This window comes from Dipodomys merriami, unplaced genomic scaffold, assembly GCF_024711535.1.
Source record: "Dipodomys merriami isolate MVZ:Mamm:240054 unplaced genomic scaffold, mDipMer1.0.p SCAF_4, whole genome shotgun sequence".
NCBI classification, from domain to species: Eukaryota; Metazoa; Chordata; class Mammalia; order Rodentia; family Heteromyidae; genus Dipodomys; species Dipodomys merriami.
The window spans coordinates 57122101-57132967 of NW_027205603.1; positions in this window are offsets into that span (position 1 = coordinate 57122101).

The window sequence follows — 10867 nt, forward strand, 5'->3', positions numbered from 1 at the left end:
TATGTTCCAGTAGTTTACAAAACTTTCTGAAGTACTTAAAAGGACAATTAAAAAATACAGTAAAGGTATGTTGGTTTTGATTCCAGCTTGTGTTGACACAAAATTCTAAGAAGAAAACAGAATATTTTTGCTCACCACCAGTGTTGAGGGTTGCTGAAAGTGCAAGTTCCATGTATTAACAAATGTCTTCATCCAAATTGCCCCTGAAATTACTTGGTACTGCTAGGACATTTCTAACTCCTGGTTCACCTTTCACAGTGGAAGTAACACCTTTAGAGTCATTAATGTCTTGGAGTGGTAAGTGGACTCATCAGTGGCTTTGAGGGTATTCATAGATAGTACTGACAAGAATAGAAGTTTGGGTAGGGCATGTTAAGAGCAATATCAGGAGAGGGGTAAAGGAAGCAGAGAAAAGCCATGGTAACCTGGGAGGATCCGTAAAGACCCTGCAGGGTAGAGCAGGTAAGACCAAAATGGACTGCCCGGGAGAGACAGTGGTGGCCTGAATAGCACATTTCTAACTGGATTGCAGAGACTAGGGAGATCTCAGTCTGCAGTTCTTAAGAGACTGGATCTGCAAAGAAAGAAAAGAAGCACCAGAGCTGCTAATGCTGGAGGTTCTGGAACAGCAAAATACGCCTAGAGCACACATTCATAGCATTTCTCTTCAAATGGTGGGATTCTTTGTGTACTGAACAAAAATGCTTTCATTACATCAATTGTATCCACAGAACCCTCTCTTAGTACCTAATACATTTTTGTGGAGTTGATATCTTTCTGGGATTTCTACCTCAGGGGAAAATTCAAATACATAGTATCTATGTTACTGAGTTTCTAGGATCTAATATGCAATGAACAGCAAGAGGTTGGCAAATACATCAACCCTCCTCCTCTTCCTCCTCCTCCTCCTCCTCCTCCTCCTCCTCCTCCTCCTCCTCCTCCTCCTCCTCCTCCTCCTCCTCCTCCTCCTCCTCCTCCTCCTCCTCCTCCTCTTTCTCTTTCTCCTCTTCCTTCTCTTCCCAGAAAGACACTGCAATTCATCCACACATTTTTATTTACTTTTTTTAATTGTGAAAATACCATGCAGAGGGGTTACAATTACATGAGCAAGGTAATGAGTACATTTCTTATCAAGCATTGTTGCCTCCTCCTTTGTTTCCCCTTACCATCCCTTCCCATCTCCCCTTTCCTCTGCCCCCCCCTGCCCTGCACCAAAGTTGTAAAGTGCATTTTTCAATATAACGAGTACATCTCATTGTTGTAATGGGTAGACTTGGAAAAAATTATATTAAGTGAAGTAATCCAGGCCCAAAGAAAAATAGGTCCCATGGTTTCCCTCATTTGCAATAACTAGTACATGTCTGAGACAAGCAGAAACAGTCAGATAAGTTGATGTTAGGCGAAATGAACCCCAAGATAAGGACTCCGATGTTTTTTCGTTCTTGCTGTTTTCTAACATATTTGTAAGATGATTTCTTTGTTGCTTTGTATGTCCTCCCCCACGGTATAACCTCTGTTTTCACTGTACTTGATGTTGGTATAATTGGTGGAGGGGAAGGTAAAAAACAAATTGTTTAAATAGGGATACAGGTGGACCCATTGCATCCACACATTTTTTAAGTGAGCAACAATGTTCTGTATCCTATCTTCAGCACTGTGTTTCATGAAATCACAAAGTATTGGACTTTACAGGTGAAGCCTGATATGTATCAGGGATATCCAGGCTAGGAAAAGTTATAACAGTGTCTAAAGTGGCATTTTCTTCTCTGGGCACTGAGAAATAACCTCTCTACCACATTTCTTACACACTTTGGTGTTCAGAGTTTTGTTTTGCTGTTAACCAAATAACAAAGAATGAAGTGCGGGCACTGAAGACTCACATCTGTAACTCCATCTACTCAGGAAGCTGAGATCCGAGGACTATGGTTTCTGGTTTCCTGTCAGCTCAAGCAAGAAAGTCCACGAGACTCTTAGCTCCAATTAACCATTCAAAAATCCAAAAGTGGAGCTGTGGCTCAAGTGGTAGAGCACCAGCTTTGAGCAAAAAAGCTCAGGGACAGTGCACAGGCCCTAAGTTAAGAAAGAAAGAAAGAAAGAAAGAAAGAAAGAAAGAAAGAAAGAAAGAAAGAAAGAAAGAAAGAAAGAAAGAAAGAAAGAAAGAAAGAAAAAGAGAAAGAGAGAGAAAGAAAGAAAGAGAGAGAAAGAGAGAAAAAAGAGAGAGAAAGAGAGAAAGAGAGAGAGAAAGAGAGAGAAAGAGAGAGAAAGAGAGAGAGAAAGAGAAAAAAAGAGAGAAAGAGAGAGGGAGAGAGAGGGAGAGAGAGGGAGAGGGAGGGAGGGAGGGAGGGAGAGAGAGGGAGGGAGGGAGGGAGGGAGGGAGGCAGGGAGGGAGGGAGGGAGGGAGGGAGGAAAACCCCAACATGATTCTATTTTGTTCATTAACTAACTATAGGTAATGATAGTTTTAGAAGGGTTGATGGTGGTACTGCCAACTTTTTCTACTTCCCAAATCTCCCTTCTCTACTCCTAATTTAACAGGAGACAAAGTATAGTTCTACTTATGGTGGATCTTCCCTGAAGTGTATCCTGGTATGGTGGGCTTCTACAAACCACTGTGTACAGTCCTGTGACAAAATATTAGCATAGGCCTGGAGCAAACTCTGTGATTACATACTTAGCATTTCCACTTAAATTTCCCATCTGAATGATTTTTTGCCTGGAATGTTTGACTACTACCAAGTGACTTTGCTTCTTGAGATCCAAGTCAAGCTATTTTGGAGAAGAAATAGAGACTGCAGGGTTTTCTTGTTATTGTTTTGATTTGTTTTTCGTTGGGGGTGTTATTTTGGTTGTGGGGCTTGAACTCAGGGCCTGGGTGCTGTCCCTGAGCCTCTTTGTGCTCAAGGCTAGCACTGTACCACTGGAGTCACAGTGCCACTACCAAGATTACAGGTTTTTGAAACAGGACTTTGCCAGGACTTGATCTTCCAGTCTAAGGGACCAGAGAGCACCCCGCTCTCACTGGTTCTAGTAAATGCCTCTTGGATTCTCAAATACTCTGAGAATTGTGAACTTTTTGCCAATTTAGGGTACAGATTGAGAGTCCCAGTAGCTAGGAGATAGATCCTGTTTCTAGTCTATCTATAGGATTACCTGACAACAAGTTTGGTCTCTGCCTCTCAAAATACCATGCACTTTTCTGACTCAACCTTTGAGTCACACTGTTCAAGGGTGGCAGAAAATGTCACCCCCAAATATGCCAGTTTGACATAAAGATTACTTCTAGCTAAAGGGACTAGAAAAACAGCAGATTCAAGTAAGGCATTGTAATCTCCTTTTCTTCTTCAAAATAGAAAAGACAGAACTCCCATATGAAAGAGGCCCTGTAGAAAGGCCTCTTGAGAAAGGAAGCGTGCATCCATGAGCAGCCAAATGGAAGAGGTTTCTGTACAAAGTGATTGGCTGAAATCATTTTTGGCTTCTTTTGTTCTCCTTACACAATTTGCTTTGCCACAATCGCCTCTCTTTGTTCAGCTCAAAACAAGAGCATGCAAGATTAATTTCCTGATGGGAATGTTCATTGCATGCAAAATTATATTTCATTTGTATTCATTTCTTTCCTGTTCGTTTATCTAATGCCAGTTGAACCCTCAGGCACAGATAGGACCCTGTCAGGTAGACTAGAGCAAAGTTTGGTTTTCCTTTTACTATTAACCCACAAGTGCTCAGATACACACGCACACACACACACACACACACACACACACACACACACACACACACACACACACACACACACACACACACACACACACCAGGGAGGGGAATTCTCTTTGCCAATTCTTTGCCAATAAAACTTTCCAATCCCCTGAGACTCAAAAGTTCTTACACTACTCAGAAAGGCATACTCTCCCTTGATGTTCAGTTTTCAGTTTATTTTGTCTGACATAGTTACTTACTTTTTGATAGATAGAAAGCATCTAGCTCCAATCTCCAACCTCCCTTAGTCTCCTGATACTTGTTTCCAGCCTCTTGATGATGTCCAACTATGATGACTCCACCACATAGATCCACAAGGAAGAAGAGCTGCAAAGACCCATAGACCTCTTCCTTAGCCCAAGGCCTCACCGTTTGGAGTATTTAGCTGAAACCTTCCAACAAATTCATGTCCTTCTGAGCCAAACAGAAGGATATAGTTCATGTAGCAAGCATCTTCCTTCCTTCCTTCCTTCCTTCCTTCCTTCCTTCCTTCCTTCCTTCCTTCCTTCCTTTCTTCCTTTCTTTCTTTCTTCCTTTCTTTCCTTATTGTCAGTCATGAGGCTTGAACTCTGGGCCTGGGTACTGTCACTCAGCTCTTCAGCTCAAGGCGAGCACTCTACCACTTGAGCCATTTCCAGTTTTCTAGTGGTTTATTGGAGATAAGAGTCTCACTGACTTTTCCTACCTGGGCTGGCTTTAAACTGTGATCCTCAGATCTCAGCCTCCTGAGTAGCTAGGATTACAGGTGTAAGCCACCAGCGCCTGGCTTAAGCATCTTTATTTCTAACTTTAAAAGAACTCATGACAGTGGAGATGGAAATTCTCCTACATCTTTTTACACAACTAACAACACATGAAGCTTTACAGAGAATTCAAACTTGTCTTCTGTTGTGCAATTTAGTCATTCAGCACTGTTTACTGAGAGCCTAAAATGTGCCAGACACAAGTGATGATAAAGCAATGAATATAGCAAATGGGCTCTTCATTCCATGGACCACCCCAGCAAGCCTAGAGTGCTGCTTGAAGAGAACTCACTTGGTGGCAACCCAAGGCAACCAGAAGACAAATATAGAAATCATCAGAGGGCATGATGTGCTTTGGGAGGAAATAAAAATGAGGTGGGAGGATCTGTCTAGATGAGAAATAGAGGCTGGTCTTGGTAAAGAGGAATGTTTGGGAAAACTTGAAAGGGCTAAGGGAATGCAAAGACAAGGGACAATATTTCTGGCAAAAAGCTTTGAAAAGGCTTTAAGGCAGAAATGAGCCACAAAGGGAATCAAGAATAAGAGATGGAGACATAGAAAGGATCGGTTGCAGATAAATACAAAGACTCCAGGTTGTTTTCTATTGTTTGTTTATTCTGCAGTAAGGAGTCAAAAATAACTATAGAGTGGTGTATGGACATGATTGGCTTAAGACTTTCAAAGCTTCTGGCTGGCATATTGAAATAGAGCAAATCAGGAGAAAAAGTCAAGAAGTTACTGAAATGATTCAGTGAGCTGTGATGGTGGCTCTTACTGGGATTGCAGCAGGGGAGATGCCGATATGATTTGCTGATAGACTTAAGGTGAATACGAACCAGGGAGGAGAGCAAGGTGCCCAATGTTCAGGGAGAAGGAAGATCTACCAGATAAAGTGAGCAGAAGTTTGTAGTTCCACGTCTGCTTCCTTTTCTTCTTAGCTTTTCACTTCGATGTAGACTTGTTACCTTGTATACTATCACAGCAGGGGATACTGAGGCGTGAATCATTTTAATTTCCTAACAGTAGTTATTTCTTGGCCTCCTGATGGAGTGGTGTGCTAGAAATGGCTTAGAATGAAGTCAGAGTCATAGGTGATGGGGCATGGGCACTTTGCTAGTCTCTAGTCTCAAATCAGTTTCATGTTATATTAACTAGTCACACACAATTTATTCAACCAATATTTTAAGGATATTTACTAAGCTCTAGGGACTGTGCTAACATTGGTGATATAATTGCAGACTACACAGATACCACCTTGGCCTTATGGGATTCATAGATTAGTAAGAGACAGACCTCAGAGACAGGAATACAACTACAGGATCTGCAGGTGGTCTGAGTCTATGGTCTGAGTCAGCCCTTTCTTTTCTTTTCTTTCCTTTTTCTTTTTCTTTTTTATTTTTGCAAGTCCTGGGGATTGAACTCAGGACCTGGGCACTGTCCCTGAGCTTCTTTTGCTCAAGGCTAGCATTCTACCACATGAGCCACAACACCACTTCTGGCTTTTTCTGTGTATGTGGTACTGAGGTATTGAATCCAGGGCTTCATGCATGCTAGCCAAGCGCTCTACCACTAAGCCACATTCCCAGCCCAGTCCTTTCTTTTTTTAACAAAGGGGTTAACATGAGCAAGGTAAGGAATACGCTTCCTATTGCGCATTGGTACCCCCTCCTTTATTTTTCCCCTACCATCCTTTCCCTCCTCACCTCCCAACTCCTCCCTCCCCCACCCCCAAAGTTGTAAAGTTCATTTTCAACATAGTGTCTTGTACATGTCATTGTTACAATGGGTCAACCTGTATCCTTATTTCAGCATTTTATTATTTCCCTTCTCCTCCCCAAATTAGAAAAAATGTATATGCAAGATGCAGGGTACCGGAATCAAATACAATGACAACAGGAGTTTTACCATGGGGAAAATATACAAAAGAAACAAAAAAAAATCACATAGTACATTACAAGTACATTAAAAACAACAGCAAAAGGATAAAAACCTCTTAAGTCCCTATCTTGGGGTTCATTTCCCTTAGCATCATCTTATCTGGTCAAATGTACATAGCTTTTGACCTTTTCTGCTTGTCCTAGACATATACTAGTTATTGCAAATAAGGGAAACCATGGGACCTATGTTTCTTTGGGCCTGGCTTACTTCACTTAATATAATTTTTTCCAGGTCTTTCCATTTCCTAACAAATGAGTCAGTGTCATTCTTTCAGATGGAGACTTAGAATTCATGTGATATATATATATATATATATATATATATATATATATATATACATATCACATTTTCTTGATCCGTTCATCTACTGAGGGGCATCTGGGTTGGTTCCATATCTTAGCTATGGTGAATAATGCTGCAATGAATATAGCTGTACCCCGCCCTTTCTTATTTGTGCAAATAGTTCTCTACCCTAGGAGAACAACAGAAAATACTCCAATAGAGAGAAAGAATTGGGAAATAGAAAGACATTTTATAGTATCAAGTAATTGCCATTTATAGGTATTATTTAGCCATGTGATTGAGGTAAGAAGTAAATTTTACTCCACAGTTCAAGAATCAAAAACAGTTGAAATATAGAAGAGATTTGTGCATTTTCAAGTGCCAGAAAAATTCTATAAAAAGCTTTTCCAAAGTTGATTGTGCCCATCACATACTATTTCTCCCTCTCCCCCCCCCCCCACACCAGACTTTCAAACTGGAGCTTCAACCTCAGGGCCTTACACTGGCTAGCAAGCATCCTACCACTTGAGCTACACTATCAATCCTTTTAGCTTTCAGCTGGCTTTTCAGATGGAATCTCACACTTTTGCCTGGGCTAGTGTCAGCGCATGATCTTCCTATATCAGCCTCCTGAATAGCTGGAATTACAGATATGCCCCTCCACATACATCCCTAAATATTATCTCTGTTTTTGTACTGACTACATGAGTTAAAAAGACATGATCTTTAGCTATATGAAAGGAAACTGTGATTTATTCTATATCACAATTTCTAACACAACGTATTTATTATAATACATACTTTATAAACTCAAATATTTACTCTGTCATGTAAAAATATTTACATGTAAATAATATGCGCCAAATAGAAACACAAAATTTATGAATGAGTCTTTTGTTTTGTTTTGTTTTTGTTTTTGCCAGTCCTAGGGCTTGAACTCAGGGCCTGGGCATGTCCCTGAGCTTCTTTGGCTCAAGGTTAATGCTCTACCACTTGAGCCACAGCACCACTTCTGGCATTTTCTGTGTATGTGGTACTGAGGAATGGAATCCATGGTTTCATGCATGCTAGACAAGCACTCTACCACTAAGCCACATTCCCAGCCCCTATCAATGAATTTTCACAAATGAACTTAATGAGCTTCTTTTTGATCCCTGCTTTGTACTTTTACAGATTTATTTCTACTATGAATTTTAGCTATGGTTGAAAGTATTGTAGGTTTTCTCCTTTGTAAAACTCTACAGATCAAGTGGCATAATATTTGTTAGTTTGGTTTTTTGTATGTATGTGTGTTTTTCAGAGACAGACAGCTTTTTGAAATGACTAAAAATTGACATTTATGGGTTGGGGTGTCAGCTGGTAGTAGAATGCTTGTTTGCTCTGGGGTTGATTCCCAGCTTTAAAAAAAAGGCAACTAGGTTCAAAATTAAACTGAAACTTGAAAGTATTTTTAAGAACCTTGGTGATAGAAAGTCTTTGATTTTTTTACTTTCCTCCTTTATTTGATTCAAATATTTTGCTAATCTTTTGCTGCTTTGTAAAGTTGTTATTCCTAAAACATTAATGCTACCTATAAGAGATTTTTAGAAATCCTAAACTAACCAGATGTAAGAAAGCTAATCATCAAGACTCTGATCCTCACCTAATGCTAGTTTAGCCCATGATTTTCTAAATCCTATTTAAGTTCATGTAAGCTCTTTAATCTGAGCTGTATTGAGATGCTTATTTCTAAAATTCAGATGTCTTGTTTCTATGTTTTTTTAAATCAATTCAGTGATAAGAAATCAGACATATTTCTCAGAACATTTTTTGGAAATGAAAGTAGTGTGAATTCTCAATCTCTTACACATGGAAATATCCAAATTAAAGATCAAAACAAGCTTTGTTTCCTCTGTCACCTGAGAAATGGAGCAATATCCTTCAATAATTAATTAACAAACAAACAGGTGATTAGCAGGAGGCCAGACATTAGAATTTAAAAATCAAGAGCCCATTGCTCATAATGTATAAAAATTATTATTTAGGTAAATTTATTATATTTAGGACTAATAAATGCCAATTAAATACTTGATTGGCTCTCCACTTATCCACTGATAACTCAAATAAATAAATGGATGTGTACTTGTGCATACCTATTTACACATCCCCTTCAGTGCAGAGGGCTCCTGTGAAAGAACTTGCAGAGTAAAATCCAGTTAATGGAAGACTGAGTGAAAAGTGTTAGCATACTGCCATCCTGTGGTTATGAGTAGTAATACAGCATTGACTCACTTGGAATTTCCCTCCAAGCATCCGAGTGCTGGAAGTGCAGACAGCCCTCAAAAATGCAGTAACTCAGAACATAAAGAGGCATTCCAATTTTTACTTCAATAAACAACATATTACTTTACATTTAAAATTTTGACAAATGCTTTTGAAGTCAGTAGATTCCAAGAATGGCTGGCTAACATCTTACTATTTTTTACTTGAATTAAATAAAATCTATTGTAAGACAAAAATACTTTTATCAGAGCACTTACTTTTAACTAGCAACGTGTCTTTGATACTTGAACAAAAAAATGTGAACACAGATATGAAAGACTCACTAGGATCTGGTGGTTCACAATTGTAACCCTAGCTACTTTGGAGGCTGCAAATGGAAAGACTGCCACTAAAACACATTCTAAACAGAAAAGTTTTTTTTTAAGATATATGTTTTATTGTAAAGATACTGTACAGAGGGGTTACAGTTACATGCATAATGCATAATGAGTCCATTTCCTATGGAGTATTGTTATTCCCCTCCCTTGCTTTTCCCCTACCATCCCTTCCCACCTCCCCAACTCCTCTTCCCTTTCCCCTCCAAGTTGTAAAGTTCGTTTTCAACATAGTGTCTCATTGTTACAATGGGTCAACCTGTATCCTTATTCGCCATTTTTTTTATTTCTAAGATGATGCTAAAACAGAAAAGTTTAACCCCTTATTAATCCATAGCTGTGTACATAGCTGTGTCAGCCTTAGACTACAAGGGAGATTGTGATTGGGAAGATCATGGTTCCAGGCCAGCTCAGGCAGAAAAATCTACAAAAATTCATCTTGATGGAGAGAAGCCAAACATGGCGGCACTTACTCACCATTCCAGCAACTCTAAAAAATCTAAAATAGATGGGTAGCAATCCAGGCATGGGTGGGTAGAACTGAGACTATCTTCAAAAATAACTGGTAGAAACAGGCCTGGAAGTATGGCTCAGGGGAAGAGCAGCTGCCAGCAAGCATGAGGTTCTGAGTTTGAGTTTTAATGCCACGAGAAAGAATAGGGTGAGGGAAGGAAGGAAGGAAGGAAGGAAGGAAGGAAGGAAGGAAGGAAGGAAGGAAGGAAGGAAGGAAGGGAGGAAGGGAGGGAGGGAGGGAGGGAGGGAGGGAGGGAGGGAGGGAGGAAGGAAGGAAGGAAGGAAGGAAGGAAGGAAGGAAGGGAGGGAGAGAGGGAAGAAGGGAGGGAGGGAAGGAGGGAGGGAGGGAGGGAGGAAGGAAGGAAGGAAGGAAGGAAGGGAGGGAGGAAGGGAGGGAGGGAGGGAGGGAAGGAGGGAGGGAGGGAGGGAGGAAGGAAGGAAGGAAGAAAGGAAGGGAGGGAGGGAGGGAGGAAGGAAGGAAGGAAGGAAAGAAAGAAGGAAGGAAGGAAGGAAGGGTAGGAGGGAAAGAAAAATAATGAAGGAAGTATCTGGAAGACTACAGATAGTTCTGGAGCTTCAAGCAAAATAGAGCCTCTTATTACCCAGTCATCCATGGTCCAACTCAGCCTTACTAGTCTAGATTATAGCTTTTGATTTTTATAATACAGATTCCATCTAGGATCCTACATTTCCATTAGACCTATACAACAAAATTGTGTAGGAGTTAAGGATTAGAATGGTTATTCAAAGTGTTGTTTAATACTGCTTTCTTTTCCCATACCTTACCTAAGAAACAGCCAGCCCACTACAATCACTGCCAGTCAACAGTGTACTCACCTGCGCTGCTAGAGAAATAGGGATTCAATTAAACATCCTGGCACTTCTGTTAAACAAACATCAGACATCAGGTGTTTAGAAATGTCTGAAGAGCTGTTGATTAGCCTTTAAGCCAGCCATAGCCCACCAGTATGTGAGTGAATAAAACTAGTTGGTGAACTA